General features: G+C 36.1%; 1 long non-coding RNA gene across 1 annotated transcript in view; it reads left to right on the forward strand.

Moving 5' to 3' along the window:
- The window catches only part of LOC112636654, a 236,283-nt gene that overhangs the window by 67,663 nt on the left and 149,118 nt on the right, over window positions 1–19,502 (forward strand). Inside the window, exon 2 of the long non-coding RNA XR_003122212.1 lies at window positions 14,885–14,985. This is a non-coding gene — a long non-coding RNA (uncharacterized LOC112636654). The remainder of the gene's footprint in view (window positions 1–14,884; window positions 14,986–19,502) is intronic.

Consider the following 19,502-nt stretch of genomic DNA (forward strand, 5'->3'; position numbering starts at 1 on the left):
ACACCAAAGGTGCATCACAAGGTGAAATAGTTGTCAACAGTATTTTAATAAGTCCATGAAGCCACATTCTAGTTTCTCATTATCATCATTTGGTAGACTCCTAAAATTTGATGTGATTTTTGACCCAGATGTTAAAATGTAAATTATTCAAGGTGTGGTTTGCTCTCCAAAGGGAGTACATAAATGTGATTATAAAGATCTAAAAATTTTGTATTGCCAATTCAGATATAATTACTGGGTGATTGAAGACTTTGTCTCCTCATAATAATAAATAAATATACATGCTATGCATTGTAAATATTAAATCAGATTTTTACATCTTTCTACTAAACGACTTTATTAGTTCACTAGGGCTGTTAACAACAAAGTGCAGTAGATACCCCTCTATTAGCAATTTTGCTTTCTGCAGTTTCAGTTACCTATGGTCAGCTGCAGTCCAAAAATATTAGATAGTAAATTTCAGAAATCATCAAGTTCTAAGTTTTAGATTGCATACCATTCTGAGTAACATGATGAAATTTCATGCCATCCTTCCCTGTCCCATCTGGTACCTGAACCCTCTCTTTGTCCAGCATATCCACACTGGAGACACTCCCCACCCCTGAAACACTTAGTAACCCTCCCCATTATCAGATCGACTCTCAAGGTATCACTGTGCTTGTGTTCAAGTAACACTTATTTTACTTAATAATGGCACAAAAGTATAAAACTAGTGATGCTGACACTTCAGATATACCAAAGAGAAGCCATAAAGTACTTCCTTTAAAGGTGAAAGTTTTTGACCTAAGAGAGAATTTTTTTTTTTTTTTTTGCTAAAATCTACAGTAAAAAGAAACCTTCTATTAGTGAAATTGTGAAGAAGGAAAAGGAAATTTTTGCTAGTTTTGCTGTTGAACCCAACTACAAAAGATACAGTCACAGTGCCTGATAAGTGCTTAGTTAAGATGGAAAAGGCATTGAGTGTGTGAGTGAAAGACATGACCAGAAATGTCTTCTGATTAAGATCCACTGGGGGTCTTGGAATGTATTCCCCACAGATAAGGGGGTACTACCATACCACAGACCAGCAGGCTCAAACAATAGAAATTAATTGTCTTACAGTTCTAGGGTCTGAAAGTTTGCGACCAAAGTAAAGGCAGGGTGGTTTCCTTCTGGAGGCCATGAAGGAGAATATGTTCCAGGCCTCTCTCCTAGCTTCTGGTGGTTTGCTGGCAACTTTTGTTGTTCCTTAGCAGCAGCAGCAGCAGCCAAGGTAACAAATCTCTGCCTTTATTGTCACAAGGCATTCTTTCTGTGTGCATGTCTGTGTCCACATTTCTTCTTTTTACAAAGACACCAGTCATATTGGATTAGGGGCCCACCCTACTCTAGAATGACCTCATCTTAACACAACTAATTGTATCTGCAATGACCCTATTTCCAATTAGTTCACACTCTGAGGTCTTGAGGGTCAGGACTTCAACATATGAATTTAGGGGGGCAGTGTATACAATTCAACCCATAACAACAATCCATGGTAGTAAATGGTTCAGAAAGAACACTGTCAACATTCCTTAATTGGTTTGCTTCTACTGTAGACAGTGCTTAGCATTCAAGAAAGCAGCTCTAGGTATTTATCTTCAGTAGTCACAGGCAGATTTGGGACAGCTAAAAGTGTTGAGCATTTCTTTAATGTCAGTAGACATGAATATAAGTGTTTATTATTTTTATGATCTGGAATTTAGAAAATATCATAACCTTGCCCACTGGGTTGCAGCCTCAAGTCACATTTCAATTCTGGGGCCTGCAGCAGAAAACTTTTTAACAAGCAACTGATGTCAAAAGATACAAATTTTGATCCTTCTTGTCCTGTTGCACCTTCACAGCTTCTTAGGCTTTCCTTTCAAGGGGGAATACTGTGGACAGTTTTGGAATTCTATCGAATATTTAGGGTATCTGTATCTTAATAAAACATCCCATATTGAATCTGTACTCCCCTATTAAAAACAAAACTATAGATACTTCATTAGAAATCAAATTTGAAAATTCCATCTTCTACACTTTTCACTGAGATAATGGCTTCCTTAAATTTTTGAGCAAAGTCGAACAATTCATTTCATCATCTATAATTTATTCTTAATTTTAACGGATGAAATGAAATCATTAAGAAGGAAATTAAGGAGGAGGTGGCAAAGAAGAAAAAGAAGAAAGGGGATCACCAAATATGAAGAAAAGAGAAAATACTTTTTTTTTTTGAATTTTCAGAAAGCCTCTCTTAAATAAGTATTGAAGTTCCATAAATAATTCTGTCTGCAGAGGATAAAAGGAGCAGATTGACCAATTACTTTCAAAGTGTTTGATCATATCCATGTTTTCATTAATTATTCAAGCGTTAGGAGTCATCAAAGAATCCTAATGCATAACTCAAAATGAGGAGCAAAAGCTAAGACATTGGCAAATGCTTTTCATGTTTCAGATTCCTCCTACTTATAAGCATATGTGCTTTTGAATGTTGGGCAGATTTAAATCCTTGTGCGTGGGAAGGAGGTTGACAAGTTAGCCTTTTGGACAAAAGGGAAGAAGGACATAAATTAAAGATGTTAAAAAGTCACGTTGGCAAGTAGAGCTGGAGGTACAGGATGAAATGACACCCTTGGGGTAATGTGACCCAATCTCAGGTTATATTCCATTGTGCCCACACCCTGGGCCTGGTTGCACATTTGCTACTCCAGGCCATGCAGTGATTGACCATATAGAATAGTGATACATGAGTCTTTGAACAAAAACTAACTGCAAGAACAGTTTAAGAATCATAAGAAGAATAAAATTAGGTGATTAGACAGAAAAACGAAGAATGATGATACAGTAAGATCCTATAATAATGCAGAAGTAAGTTCCAAAGAAACCTTTCTACTAAGTCTGAAATATATTACTTAGTTTTATCCTGATTGTAAGTTACCAGACCATTTTATGGGCACTATAATGTCACTAGAAGTGCATGTCTAACAAAATAATAGAGTACATTACCAATTCTGCTGTGATGGCCACTGCAGAGAAACTATTAGACCCATTTGTCAATGTACCTTGGTGTCTAACAGTTTTAAAGAATGAGTAGTTGTGGAAACTGTTCAACATTTTAAAGACATCATTTCTCCTCAGACACATTCCATTGAATCATCAATTTTGAGTACATCTATTTGTCCACCCATGCTTTTCCTGTAAAGCTGATTGAAAAGAAAACAACAAAAACACATTTTGAATGGCAGAATAGAAAATACTAATGATGTATGAATTTGAAAGGTCTATTTATTGTTTCAAACAAGATTGATATTTTGTTATATTTTGGGTATTGTGCAAGTTGGCAGAGGACATTAAAATAGAATATATACAAAATGGATTTTCAAAATATGAAAATCTGCTTTGCAATGAAATAAACTTGAAGTTGGAGATAGCAGTATTCGTGCCATTATAAAGAATTTCTTTACAGTGGATACATTTAGCATGCATTTCAAAGCATAGCTTTAGGAAGAGTTTATAGTAATATATTAATGCAAAGGAGTTTGCTTTACCTGCTCTCCCCTCAACCTTCATTCACTGATCTTGTGTTCCCAGTCCTTTATAATCCTAAATACCATGACACTTCACCTTCCAACTCTTTTAACAATTATTAAATGGGTGAGGAAACAAGAGAAAAAAACTGAAGTGGAAAGAAGAGAGCATGGCAAATTATTCCAAAAGAAAGAACTCCTTGTTTGCTCTGTGCCCTTGAAGAAGTCAGTTCCATCAATCATTAGATGGAGGGCTGGATGAGGTTATCCATAAAGTCCCTCCCAGATCTATGGTGTTATGATGCTAACTAAGTGAGGACACTAAAATAAAGGCTCATAAAAAAAAAAAGCAATTGGCAGTGTGAAACCAACTTTCTAAATTTTCTTCAAATATTTGAAAATGACTTTTAAAATTAAGCTTCAGCATTATAATATTTTGGATTGTATGCTACTAGGAGGCTGAGGCAGGAGAACGGTGTGAACCTGGGAGGCAGAGCTTTCAGTGAGCCAAGATCACGCCACTGCACTCCAGCCTGGGCGACAGAGTGAGACTCCATCTGCTGGAAAAAAAAAAAAAAAAAAGAAAGAAATGCTGTTTACTAGTTTTGGGACATGGAGTAGATCGCTTCACCCTTATAAACCAAAATTTCCCACTGTGTAAAACAAGAATACTGATATTACTGTATAGGTAGTTAAATGAGGTAGTACAGGCAAAGTTTTAGTTCCAACCAAGTGCTCGGTAATATTAGCATTTATTATTATTGTCTAGATGGGTATTGGCAATAATTAATTTATTCAATTACTAATTCAAAAATCTGCATGTATATTTTAGATCAAGCTTTGCACTAAATGCTAGGGACCCAGGAGTTACAGAACCATCTCTTCTCCTCCCTGTTACTATTTGATTATTTAAGGGTGAAGTGATATATGTTTGTGGAAGAGCATATATTTTGAATGTATTCACTTTTGTTTTAAAACTGTATGACTGAGATGGAAATGTAACAAGATTCAAGTGAGTAAAATATACCTTTCATATTTCTGCTACTAAGCACTATTCAACTCTGGTCTTTTTTTGATTGGTAGCAAAAAGTTCAGTCTTGCAATCTGAGGTAACTTGGCTACCTCCTGTCTCAAAGTGATCCTCTTTGAGTTCAATTCAGGATATCCCACCACTGTAATCATCCAATGGGATTTTTTTGTCCACTGCACAGACAAAACCAGTTCAATGAGACCATGGCGTTTATTGCAATAAAGAAAGAGTTTAAGTAATGTGACGCTAGCCACGTGGTAGAATCACTTAAATAAGTCAAAAGGCTCAGAAGTTAGAGGCTTTCCAATAATTTTGTGGGCAGAAGACTACAGAATAGGTGCTGCTTATTGGTTGGGGAACAGTCATAGGGATGTGGAAAATGGTCCTCATGAGCTGAGTCTGCCTCTGGATGGGGCCACAGGATGATTGTGGATTATGTCTAGCTGGAGTCAGTCAGTTGCCGGAATGCAAAAGTCTGTAAAACATCTGGAAAGAGCAATCTTGGGCTCTACAGTCGTGATATTAACTATAGAAGCAATTGATGAAGTCACAAATCTTGTGACCCCTGGCTGCATGACTCTTGAGCAGTAAGGGATTATAGAAACCATGCCTACCTTTTAGCAGAATTCATGCCCCTTCCACCTCATCTTGTAGCCTTCCATTCACCTTACGAAAGCAGTTTCAGCCCCCAGACCAGGAAGGGATCAGTTTTAGGGAGGGACTATTACCATCTTTGCTTCAAAGTTAAAGGATAAACTAAACTCCTCCAATGCCTAGCCAGCCCCATGCCCAAGAATGAGCAAAGCCAGCAGCCTGCAAGGCTAGAAGCAAAATGGAGTCAGCCATGCTCAATTTCTCCCACTGCCATAAGCTCTGCAAAGGAGGTTTCACAGCTAGGGCTGCCCACTCTGCAGCTTTGTGCAGCCATGGACTCCCATGATATCAAGCTGGAGTGACTCTTCAGGCTTGCTGATTGTCAACCCTTAACTCCCTTTTGTTCCTCAGCCATAGTGTTGAGACCTTGTGAGTGCTAAAAAACAAACGAACAAACAAAACCACAGGTGAGGTGGGGACTATCTTAGGCCTTCTCTTTACCCAGACCTGCCTTGCTGACATTTCCACCTTTTGCAGCTTAGTTTGATAAAGGCAATCAGCAAGGTTATTTTCTTCTCAAGCTTCAGAGTTGACTTGGAGTGAGTCCCCAGTACAAAAGTGACTAAATATTTTGGGAAGTTTCTATCACCCAACTCGCCAGAGTTTCATCCCCAGAGTAGGTTCAGGGAAGAGGGCAACCCATACCGTCTACACTCTTTTTGTTTCCCTTTCTCTATCTCTCCTCTTTGGTGCCATAGAAAAACTGCTCATGGCATCACTTATCTTTTCCACCTTAACTGTGGCCTTGAACCCTTTGCTCCATGTCCTCTTAAGATTTGGTTCTTGATATTTAAATTCAAGCTTTTGGAATTTTTTTTCTCTCCAGCAGCTGGTACTTACAATTCAAAACCATGGTTTTAAAGAATTGTCTGCACTGTTGACTTACAAAGGTCAAATTAATTGCTCAAAGGCCAAAAATGTGCATCTTTGTTCTCTGTGAATCAACCTTATCCTGAGGCATAAAGTCCTCTTTGCTGCTTATATATGGCAGAAAAACATAACTAAAATAAATTGAAAAATTCTTCACTTACTTTAATCAAAATACCCCACTACAGAACAAGTCCACAGTGGAATAAAACGATAGTTGTTCTGTAGATTTATCTATGTTTGCCTATCTCCATAAACTAAAATAAAAACAAAACAATAAATGTTTTAATTATATACCTCTGTAATCTAACTTAAATAATATTCCTCCATTAAAACAAAATGAATGCTAAAATGCTTTTGCTATAATAGAGCTGCACATGCTATCACTGAATTTGCTTTTCTAAAATGTTTCAACACGGCCATGTTGTCTTGGTCCAATCTTAGCTATACACATGATTGATTTATGTATTGAATGCCTATGTGCCAGGCACTAGATATAAGTAGCTGAGAAAGAATGATGGTCATGTCCCTAATTTCCTAAATGCTGAGAATTCCTCTCTGACCTAATGAACATCATTTTTCAAACAGTAAGAACCTCCTAAAGCTTGCCTTTCCAGGAAGTTCACAGCCAAACCTGGAATCTTTACCTGTTCTGTATAGTGGTAGAGTTAATTGTGTATTTTGTATTTCTCCACCACTAGAGAGAGTACTGTGTTACATGCCCAAAAGAGTTATTTCAGGATACACAATTTTAAGGCAGAGTTAAAAAGTTAAAGGCAGAGTTTAAAAGCCTTTTTCTAGAGATTAAAAGGCTCTTTTTTTTTTAGAGATTAAAGAGATTAAAAGGCTCTTTATTTTAAGTGAATAGTATGCAGAAAAAGAATTTTTTTTTTTTTTTTAGAAAACAATTGAAACACACTTCCAACCTAACAGCCATCATTTTCTCAAGATACAGTTAGTTGTAGAAGGGTAGGAAATGATCCTATAAGTTTTAACAGCACAAATTTTGTGTCGTTCCTTTCTGCCTGCCTTCTTGCTTTAAAATGGATGCGGTATAAAGACATCTCTTCTCACAGTTCTTGGTTAATAAAATAATCTCATAGTCTGCCTCTAATATTACTAAACTCGAATAATATATCAAAATCTGAAGAGATGAATGATATTTTACAGCTACATAGGGGGGCTTTCAAATCTCCATTATGTCTGGGTTTTTAAAACAATGACATTTATTTTGAGCTTTCTGTATTCTTATAGTACATGATCTGATGGGAAGTAAGTAAGAATTAAAGATGATCATGAGATTAAAATAACTCTTTCAGGACACCAGAGTTTTGTAACTTACACACTAAATTTTCACAAATGCAAAATTTGAAATATACATTGTTCACAATCCTCCAGGCCATTGTTTCTCAAACTTCTACAATATGTACAGTGTCTTTAAGACAAAAACAAAAACTAGTACAAAAATCTTCTCTTTGAACCCCAGTGTTAAATCATTTTTATTACATTGTTACTTAAAAATATGCAAACAAAACCAAGCATAAACCTGACCAACACGGTAAAACCCTGACTCTACTAAAAATACAAAAATCAGCCGGGCATGGTGGCGGGTGCCTGTAATCCCAACTACTAGGGAAGCTGAGGCAGAAGAATCACTTGAATCCGGGAGGCAGAGGTTGCAATGAGCTGAGATCTCACCACTGCACTCCAGCCTGGGTGACAGAGCCAGACTCTCTGTCAAAAAAGAAAGCCAAGCATAAACACTCTGTGCTTATATCTGTTACAAAACATAATTATAACGCAGTGTGCTGTATTATGATAATTCTAGTATTTTGTGGAGCCTCTGCACAGTATCATTGTTTGCCTTTTGCTATCTCTGTTCTTTTCTCATTAAAACTTGAGGCCAACGGCTGGGCATGGTGGCTCACACCTATAATCCCAGCACTTTGGGAGGCTGAGGCGGGCAGATCACCTGAGGTTGGGAGTTCACGACCAGCCTGACCAACATGGAGAAACCCCGTCTCTACTAAAAATACAAAATTAGCCGGGCGTGGTGGCACATGCCTGTAATCCAAGCTACTCAGAAGGCTGAGGCAGGAGAATCACTTGAACCTGGAAGGTGGAGATTGTAGTGAGCTGAGATCGTGCCATTGCACTCCAGCCTGGGCAACAAGACCAAAACTCCTTCTCAAAAAACAACAACAACAAACTTCTTGAGGCCACAATGATAGTATCTACAAACATAAACACTGGGTTCATATGGCAGTACTTGGCTAAATTATTATGGGAAATCAAAACACAAATAAATAAAAATATTCAAAGATAATTTTCAAAAGGGACAAATTCAAGATTGTTGTACAAATATAAAAAAACTATCAAAATGTTATTTAACTCAGTTATTAACAAGGAAACCAATAAAATGTTAACTGGTTTAATATAGAACTCAAATTAATGCACATATATGGTTGAGTCAGGAATGTCAAAATGAATCTACAAATAGATGAAAAATTGGCTTTCCCCCTAGGTTGCAGTGGAGAGAAAGATCAGTTGTTCCTCCACCAAAAGGAATTTACATGTCTTTGGATAAGTATTATTTTAATTGCTATCATCTGTATATAATTTATAGCCTTGTAAAATAGGTCAATCAGCCCTCCATAGAATCAGATAACTTGGAACTGTATGTTAAATAATGCCTGCTTTTCCAATGAAAATACCCGGTGTCCTTTTGGTTCATTATTTGGTCCATAATTGTTCATTCAGTGTATTTAAGAGGAATGTAGAGACCCTATAGAACCTATCCATGGATCCTATGGAAATTCCAAAGCCCTCTGTCTCTATTGCAGACAACAAGCCTCTTCAATGGAGCTGTCTCCGTTAAGAACTGACCTCTAGCCACATATAGAAGCTCCATATGAGCCCTATTGTCTTTAAGGAATATGTGGCTCTTCCTTCAGATATAAACATAAGCAACCTCTTTTGATAAGTTTGATGACCTCTTCTGAGGGAATAACTATGACAACTAATCTCACATCTTTATATGTGAAAATTTTTGCCTAAGGACAGATAGTTAACAATGATAAGCCAAGCCTTCAGTAAAAATGTGTTGTTTTGTTCTCTCTTTCTTTTTGGGGAGGGAGTGGAGTGGAGGGCAATTACTATACCAGGTACTGTACTAAGTACTTTATGTCAACAAAAAAGAGTCAAACTCTATAAAGTATTTTAAAAGGTTTATTTTGAGCCAAATATGAGTGGCTAAGGCCCAAGACAGTCTCAAGAGGTACTGAGAATGTGTGCCCAAGGTTGCTGGATTACAACTTGATTTTATGCATTTTAGTGGGTCAAAAGTTACAGGCAGACATCAATCAATACATATGAGTTATACATTGTTTCAATCCAGAAAAGTGGGACAACTTGAAGGAGGGTCTTCTAGGTCATAGGTGGATTTGAAGATTTTTCTGATTGGCAATTGGTTGAAAGAGTTATGTTATCACCTGAAGACCTGGAATCAATTGAAAGGAGTGTCTAGGTTAAGAAGAGATTGTGGAGACCAAGGTTCTATTATGTAGATGAAGTCTCATAAGTGGCTACCCTTAGAGGCAATAGGTGGCAAATGTTTCCTATTCAGATCTTTAAAAGGTGCTAGACTCTCAGCTAATCTCTTCAGGATCAGAAAAAGAACTAGAAAGGGAAGGGGATTCACTACAGAATGTACACTTCCCTCACAAGAGACAGCTTTGCCATGGCCATTTCAAAATATGTCCAAGAAATATATTTCAGGGTAAAATAATTTATTTCAGGGCCTACAGTTTATCGTGTGATGCTAGACTAGAGTGAGTTAGAATTCGGTATCTTGCAGTAAAGAGTCTGTTTTGTCATCCTTAAGATCTCTGTTTTAATGCTAATGCTGGTCAGTTGTGGCTGAATTCCAAAGGGAAGAGAGTATAGTAAGGCATGTCCAACCCCCACTTCCCATTATGACCTGAACAAGTTTTTCAGGTTTACTTTGAAATCCTCTTGACCAAGAGGAGGGATCCATTCAGTTAGTTTGAGGGCTTAGAAATTTATTTTTGGTTTACATGCATATATATTATTAAATATCAAAATATAATTCTATAAATGTGCACATTTTATGGGTGAGAAAATTCTGCTTGAACCACCCACATGGCAAGTTTTGAAAAAAAGATTATTTGAATGAAAAACAGGACAAAAGGAAGTGTGTAAGCATTTAATTAGGTCTCCTGTAACTAACAATCAGGATAGTTTCTTAATTGGATTAGATGGAACAACTGGTTTGCTATCCTAAAGTCAGATGCTCAGTCAATATTTATGGAACATGTCCTAGTCATTCTCACTTCATCTGGGAAATTGAGTGTCCAGGCTACATATTTCATAATGCTATGTTTACAGTTGTCATAGCACTTGACAAATGGCATTAAGTTATCTTGTATGTGTTTATGTCTCCTTTGACTTCAATGGCTAAGCTATGAAGTTAATTTAGAGGGAGGGGTATGTGTCCTTAGTACTTTGATGAAGACTGCCACATCGTAGGAGCTAAATATATGCTTTTGAATTAATCTAAACTATGCATATGCATTAAAGATGATCCCTAAATTTGAACCTCTGGAAAAATTTACTCCCAAGTCACTAGTTCCAAAGATTTTACTTCTGTTTTCAAAATGTTTCAGTGCTGTTAGTTAGATTTTAGTGTCAATAGATGCATTAAGTTATAGCTGCTTAAAATTTGCTCTCAGGACACAGAGGAAAGGCTTGTCTTATCATTACATACAAGCTCTGCAGACTGAAGGTCATGATATCTTTGGGCGTTACTTGAGAAGAAAGTCATGGCCATGAAAAACCATTAGAAATCATCTAGAATTCTGTACCACAATTATATATCCAATGGATTGAAATTTGAGAAAGTCTTCAGTTAATTTAATTAACTTAATTTAATTTAATTAATGTAATGTTTATGAGATTCTTCAGGCTGGACACAGTGGCTCACGCCTGTAATCCCAACACTTTGGGAGGCCGAGGCAGGTGGATCACAAGGTCAAGAGATCAAGACCATCTTGGCCAACATGGTGAAACCCCATCTCTACTAAAAGTACAAAAATTAGCTGGGTGTGGTGGCACATACCTGTAGTCCCAGCTACTCGGGAGGCTGAGGCAGGAGAATTGCTTGAACCCAGGAGGCAGAGGTTGCAGAGAGCTGAGATCCTGCCACTGCACTCCAGCCTGGTGACAGAGCAAGACACTGTATTAAAAAAAAAAAAAAAAGAAGAAGAAAAAAAAAAAGATTCTTTATATCTCACAAACTCAGTACCACATTTCCTTTAAAGTACCATGTTTATGAGAAGGTAAATATGAAAGAATGACCAGGAAACACAGAGAACTGATACATTGTCCAAAAGAAAGAATAGAAAGCAAAAACATTAAAGTGGGATTGGGAGAGTAGAAATTGGAGAAGTAGAAGGAAAAAATCACACAAGAATGCTGGGAAAATGTTCCATTATGTTAACTCCTTTAATTATCAACCATTTGGCTGTAGAATCAAAAATAAAACTTGAGATTTTAAAATGTTTATATTTTTGTTAAAATATATAGTTTTTAAAATTATTAGATATGTGGAATATATACAAACAGGAACTATAATTCCTTATCAGCAATAAAGGATTTCTTTTGAATTTATCACTGACCAGATTGAGAAAGTAATGAAACTATCATTGTAGAGTTAGGATTGAAATCTGACCATGTTTTCTGAGGGTGTAAAGTGGCTCATCTATTTGAATTAATTGTTTCAAGTCCCACTTACTTTGTTCAGAAGTCCACTTTTTGTCCTGCCAGTAGACTGTAGCCCAAACCCTAAGTTGTCTGGTCAGAGACTGGGAAGGTAATGTTGTGTATGTTTTGCTGATTAAATATAAAACATTCAGCATCCTTTATGGCCTCGGTTTAAAGTAAGCTTCTCATTCCAAAGCATATTTTTGAACTACCCACTGTTATTAGCATGTTTCCTCTTAGAGTATTCTTTAACAGGTATTGGTTTTCTTCTAGACAGTTTCACAAAATAACAATAGGTTAGCCTTCCTTAGAAGGCTTAAAAATCCCCTAACTCTTTATATGGTTCATATTTTATTTATTTTTCTCATGTTAATTATATTCTTTTATCTGTTTAATCTTATAAATGACTCCTCTCATTTTGGAGAGATTTTGAACAAATTGGTAGGGAAACCAAAAAAGAAACGAGGATTTTTTAATACTAGTTAGGCTATAAAATATTTTCATGTGCTTTAAAAATGGGATTGCCCACAGAAGGACTTCATTTTAAAGTGTGTGTTTGGTAGTGGTGAGGGGGATGTAAGTATCTGAAAGCATTTTATATTGGAATACGGGTCTATTCGTGGTTATACTTTGTTTGTATATCAAATACTGCACCTGTCACAAGCTTGGATTTATCGTGAGTATGCATAATGCTTGCTGTTGGGAAAGGCTGCAAATCCCCCATTGGCAGCAGAGTGACCAGAAGTAGATGCACCTGTCTTCCCAGCTGGGACTTGCTCATGGAAAAGAAGGTCATTTAACACCATGTTATTCCTGTGGACAGCTGTATATGTAAAATGCCTTAGGACGTAGACAACCTAAATTCTGTTAAAAAAAAAAAAAAAAGAAAAAGAAAAAGAAAAAGAAAAAAAGGTCTTCAATGGCCAAACGAAATTTGACTTGAAAAATATTTTGATGTTTTGATTCATTAGATTTGGAGCATATTTAGGCTTGGTTTAATAGAAAAACATTATTTGGTTTGCTTTGGTCTGAGCACTCTACTGGCTTTTAATGACTCAGGGAACACCAATATTTTCAGCTCACATTGGCTTAGGGTTTAGTATAAAGTAGTTCATTCTGTCTTGATGCAGCTCTTGGTTAAAATATAGGCCTTCTCCCCATGCTACAGTGATAGTTCTTTGTTTTTGTCTATTTTAATTGTCTATTTCCCCCCAACAGACTCTAATGTCTATAAGAATAAGGGCTATGTCTATTTTGCTCACCATTATTTTTTGTAGCACACTGCCATTGTATTAATTCTGGGTATATCAGTGTTTAGTAAATCTTTCTCAAGTGGATAAATGAATGAAGGAATAAATAATTGGCTTTCACTGTACAGTTCATCTTAAAGACTCTGTGATTCAAAATCATACCAAAACTCGAGAAGCCTCGGTCGTATTGTTTGTCTGTTTGTTTTTTAAATTAAGTACAAGTTTAGTTACAATAAAGTGTACAGATTTTAAGGTCACAGTTCCATGAATTTTGTCGAGTGTATACACCCATGTAACCATTATCCAATCAAGATAGAGAATTTTTTCATTATTCCAGAGAGTTCCCTCTTGCTCTATTTCTGTCAATTCCTCACAGCCACTGTTCTGATGATCATCATAGCTTATTTTTGCCTTTTCTAGAACTTCATATAAATGTAACTATATAGTATGCACTTTTTTGTGTCAGGCTTATTTCATGCAACTTTAAAATTTTTCAATTTATCCATAGATATTTAATTGCATTCATGGGAATCAGGAACTTACCCATGTTAAAAATAAGATTAATAATGAAGGACTATGATATTACAAAAAAAAAATACTTTGTGCCTCCTTGGAGGATTTATTGATGACATTTTCCCCAATCTACAACTATGTGCTTTTAAGAATTCTAAAAATATGCAGAATGATTGTTAGAAGTAGAGTTCAGAGGTGCCATCAAACTAACATCATTGTACTGTGAACTTCCATAGGCAGATCATTTGATAAGCCAAGCAGATCAAGAGGGGCACATTTTAGAGCAGGTAACTCAGCCCGGGCTTTCTGACTTCTCCAGTATTGCACATCACTACACCATTGGCGTCCTTTTTCCACAACGCCCTTCTGTAGATGATGACATATGCATAACAGTTTGTAAAGGTTAAGGAAAGGCTCTAAAATTAGGTATTCCACTGAAAGTCTTCTTTAAAATAGATTTTTCAGTAACAGATAACTGGGGTGTAGAGGTGTTTGGGTTGAATTGCAACGAGGTTTACAAAGAAACGTAGTCAGTTTGCAGGCAGTGGAAAGAAGCTTGCCAAGTAAAGCCTGTAGAAAATGGATTCATTGAATTAGAACAGTCTGTGATCAACTGCCAAAGCCAGCTTATTTTCCTTGCGAGTTCCAGCAAAGAATGCCTGAGACTTTGTGTTGATGGAAGGCTATCTTATAGAACATGCTGGCAGAACACACTTTTTCACTGGCTCCCTCAGTATTATTATAGACTTGATGGAGTACTTTGGGATTTGGTAGGGATTTTTACATCAGAAAAAATTAGGCATAGGAGATTAGGAACCAAATGTGTTAGTTTATCATAGCAGAGCAAGGCAACAAGACAGTCTTAAGGAAACCACAGACAAGACTGTTTAGAACTAACAATATTCTACTTCTCCTGTGGAAACACTCACTATTATAAGTGAGACCATAGAATAAAATTAATGTCTAGGGAAAGTAAGCAAATAATTGTGGAAAATTTTTAAAATGTCTTTATAACCAGTGAAGACATCATTTATTCAAAGACATCTTTGCATAAAGAGGAGATTGTAATGATATAAAGGAAGAAAATTCCTTTTCAAATTAAGTGTTCTTCAAGTGCTGATTGTTTTGTGCAGAATAATTTGATGTAAGATACGTGGAAATTTTACGAAATGGTGAAAAGAGAATCTGAACAACTTGAAACAAAGTGCTAATGTCAGCTGAAGTGCCTCCAAAGTTACTCATATATTTTTCTTTCCTTTTAGACCCAGTAGAAACGCTTCAAGAGCTGCTCGATCCAGGAGTGGAGGGATTTTGTGAAGACACGGATGCTCCTTAAAAGGAGTGCAGAAATTTTCATCATAGGGTAACAGCTGATTCCTATTTTTGGTTTAATAGTCTTTGAATATTTACAAAACTGTGATATAAAATAGATGATATTATCCAAAATATTAAGTTTGCTCTGAATTTGCTTATAGCTTTGTAGTATTTCATGCTTTATACCTTTCACATGAAATATGATCAGAAATAACTCCTCAACAAATATTATCCTCATATTTGGAGTAGGATGATACGTAGAAACAAGAGTAATTGCAAAGCATCACTCTGGCCACTTTGGAATAGAAGCACCATTAGCAGAGATTGCAAAGTGTTTTGTCAGCCTTCTTGCCATGACACACATGGAAAATGGTAATATTCCTAGGATGTACTGAGAGGGCTTCTCACAAGCAGAGATGACTGGCACTGCTGAGCAGCTCCAGGGCTGAAGCCTTGGCATCTTCTTAGCACATCTGTAGACCATTGTGTTGGGGAGCTGTGCTGGTGAGCAATAGAACCTTTCTTTTTGGAAAGCCCTACAGTGTCTGCTGCTTTTTATGCATGTCTATGTTTGAAGTCTGGACTTAGAGGAGTTTTTCTTAGGAAAAAATTAAGACATCGGGTTCTAGATTTTCACTGGAAGTTAATTTTACCTGAAGATTGACCAGTATTCCTGGTCTTGTGTCAAGAAACTTGAACTCGGAATCTTTTCCTTTTTCCTCTCCGTTAACAAAATGATAAAGAAGCTCTTCCTTAGAGGACCCAGGGGCACATCTCAGTTCTGGCAGGATCCCTTGTTTTCTTAGGGTTCTGGAGAAATTTACACAAGACAAAATTTTGTCCCCAGGGTAATGAGAACTTCCCATAATTTGTGGTAGGAGTGTACTTTTAGGCCTCACTTCAATATTTGGACTAGGCTAGGTAACTCCTGATTCTGTTATGTTAGTAGTCATTCAAAAAATGTTTAAGTCTTCAGCAGATTCTGGACCTGACTCAAAGCCAGACTGAATATTGAAGAACGGTAGGTTTCAGGCTAATGGGGCCTGAACACTCTGTGGTATTTCTTCTGTGCCTTATTCCAATATCATCACAGGTACCACCACAGGTACCACCTCGGGAATAAGAAGTAACATTTGGGAAACCAGGGGTATCACCATAAAAGACTGCAGTTACAGTTCTAGAAGTTGTCTCATCTGACCAGAATTGTAGTGTTTGGTTTGGTTTAATTTTAACAACTTCTGTATCTTTGGTTTTACTTTTGCTTTTTTTTTTTTTTTTTTTTTTTCATTAACAGACTTTTTTAAGAGTAGTTTTATGGGCTGGGGGCGGTGGCTCATGCCTGTAATCCCAGCACTTTGGGAGGCTGAGGCGGGCGGATCACGAGGTCAGGAGATCAAAACCATCCTGGCTAACACAGTGAAACACCGTCTCTACTAAAAATACAAAAAAATTAGCCGGGAGTGGTGGCAGTTGCCTGTAGTGAGAGATCATACCACTGCACTCCAGGCTGGGCGACAGAGCAAGACTCAATCTCAAAAAAAAAAAAAAAAAGTAGTTTTATGTTTGCAGAAAAATTAATTGGAAAGTACAGAGAGCTTCCACATAATCCTCTCCCTCAACCCACACTCAGTTTTCCGTATTATTAACATCTTGTATTAACATGGTACATGGTACATTTGTTACAAGTGATGACTCAATATTGATAGAGCCTTTTAACTAAAGTCCATAGTTGCATAAGGTTTCAGTCTTTGTGTTGGATATTCTATGGGTTTTGACACACATATAATGACAAATTTCTATTACTGCTACATCACACAGAATAGCTTCGCTGCTCTAAAAATCCCCCATCTTCCTCCTATTCCCTCTTCTCTCCCTCCACTGAAACCCTGGCAATCTCTGATCTTTTTAGTGCCTCCATAGTTTGACCTTTTCCAGAATGACATATAGTTGGAATCATGCAGTATGTAGCCTGTTCATTTTGACTTCTTTTACAAAGCAATGGGCTTTTAAGGTTCATCTATGTTTTCTGTGGCTTAATAGCTTGTTTCTTTTTATGACTGAATATTTCATTGGACGGATGTACCATAGTTTACCCATTTACCTAGTGAAAGATATCTTGATTGTTTCCAAATTGGGAATTACTTTTTTAAGTCACTATAAATATTTGTTTGCAGATTTTTGTGTGAACAGAAGTTTTCAACTCATTTAGGTATATACAAAGGAGTATTATGACTGGATTAAGTGGTAATAAAGTGTAGTTTTATAAGGAACTGCCAAACTGTATTTCAAAGTATCTGTAATATTTTGCATTCCCACCAGCACTGAAAGGACATTCCTGTTGCCGCACATTTTTACAAGCATTTGGTGTTGCCAGTGCTTAGAGTTTTAGCAATTGTAATAAGTATATTGTGGTTTATCATGGTCTCATGTTCTAACATAATAAACTATAAAAGAGAGTGTGATTGCCCAAAAGACTCTGAATTCTTAGCTACTATGAATTTTTTCAGTATTCACTTTGTAATAACAGTGATCAAGAATCTGAGGTTATCCCTGACAGCACTGAGATTAGTGTGTGTTATATCCAAGTACATGTATATAGAGATATGTGTGTGTGTGTGTGTGTGTGTGTGTGTGTGTACACCTAGTATTCTCTGTTATAGAAAGAGGTCATAGTAGGCAAAGACTCTTCTAATAATACACCATTGAAATAAAAATAGGCAGAAGATATAAAAGATTCTGGCTTGTTTAAATATGCATATTCTGTAGATCTTGATATTAAAATAGGCCATGTTTGATGCTGTTCAAAGTTAGCTTTCTGGCGTGAACTACAGTGTTATATATGAGCCACATCAAATTCGGCAGCCTGAATTTCTGTATTCAGTTAAATTTGGCCATGCAGATATAGTCCTGAAAAGAGATTCTTCACGATGCTTTCACAATGTAGTCATTTTTCTGTATGTTTGATGCATGCTTAGATTTGATTATATTATTTTGTAAACCTTTCTGATGATACCAACTTCACTAGTAGAGGGCTACTTTCTCCAGTGTAAGGACCACTCCTCTAATATTTCTATCTTCAAATATATCACAATGCCTGACACATTTATTCTGTGAGTATATACAAAGCCCTACATCAGTTACTATAGAAATATTTTAACAAAGTTCCAAAGATACCAGACAAACTTTATAATTTAAGAAAAAAATAGGTAAACCATTTCAAACCATGCAAGTAATTTTGTGTAATGATCAAAACTAACTTAACAGAGTATGGATCTGGTTAAAAATTAAACAACTAACATTCTTATGCAGTTTTTATGTGCAAAATAGAGTCTCAACAGTGACAGAAATGCAAAGATAAAATAAACATGTTCTCTACTTTCTATAAAAGATGGACTCCAGTGCAGGAGGGTTGGGTGGGGAAAGAAGTAGGATGATAAGAAGTATATTGGCATTGGAAGTGCCTTAAATCTATGCTGCACATTTGCTGATAACATGGTATATAGAATGCTGGATTTTCAGACATTAGTATATACAGAAGAGTTTCTTTGGATTCTTGTTTAAATTTTGTTTTCCTAGACTCCACAACTAAATATCAAAAAATAATTTTGTAGTCCATGATTCTCCACTTTTATCAAGCTCCTCAAGTTGTTGTATTACTGGTGATCTATAGGCTACACTTTAAGAAACTGATACGTACCAGTTAGAATTTTTATCCCTTCAGTGTGGTTTATGTTAGGAAGTACTCCTGAAACAGAGTAGTAGGGAGATCTGGGCTAAATATAGGAATCAAGAGAATATGCCAACAAGATTGAATAACTCTGTGGCGCATTATAATGGTATACTTGATTGCAGATTGTCCTAAGAGTCTGAAAATTAGAAAACAAACTCATTGGAGAAACTAGCAAAAAATTGTGCCTAAGATTACAGCATTTTAAAAAAAGAATAAAGTGTATAAGTTTAAAATAGAATAAATATTTGATAAATATATCAAATGCAATACAATTGCATCTATATTCAATGAATTGTTTATATAAAAGATATTAGTTATGATACTTATATTTTAGGGAAAAAAATAAATACCTAAGAAGTCCAAAATAGGGAAATTATGAAGTTAGTTAGTACCCTCATTCCAATGGAATGTTATTTTCACTGTTTTAAAATATGGCATGTAAGAAGTATCTGAAATAAACCTATATCAAAGAAAAATGAGAATCTATAACTGTATGTTTGATATGATTATATGCACATAAAATAGCATATGTGGTGAAATTTCAGGTATTTTTAATTTTAAAATTTTCCTAGATATTTTATGGTACTCACAAAATCAAATGTTAGATTTTAAAATCTACATGAGGCAAATTAATTATAACAAGCTTTAGTCATACATTTTTAATTTTAAAGTAAATAATTTTTAAGTTAAAAGGTGTTTTGAGATTCCTCTTCGTAATGAGCCCATGGTAAACTCTGTAAAGCAGTGATACTCATACCTAGCAAATTATCAGAATCATTTGGGAGAAATTCTGAAAACACAGATTTCTTTCAAAAGCTAGACAAGTAATTCACTTT

Source organism: Theropithecus gelada, chromosome 12, assembly GCF_003255815.1.
Source record: "Theropithecus gelada isolate Dixy chromosome 12, Tgel_1.0, whole genome shotgun sequence".
Taxonomy (NCBI): domain Eukaryota; kingdom Metazoa; phylum Chordata; class Mammalia; order Primates; family Cercopithecidae; genus Theropithecus; species Theropithecus gelada.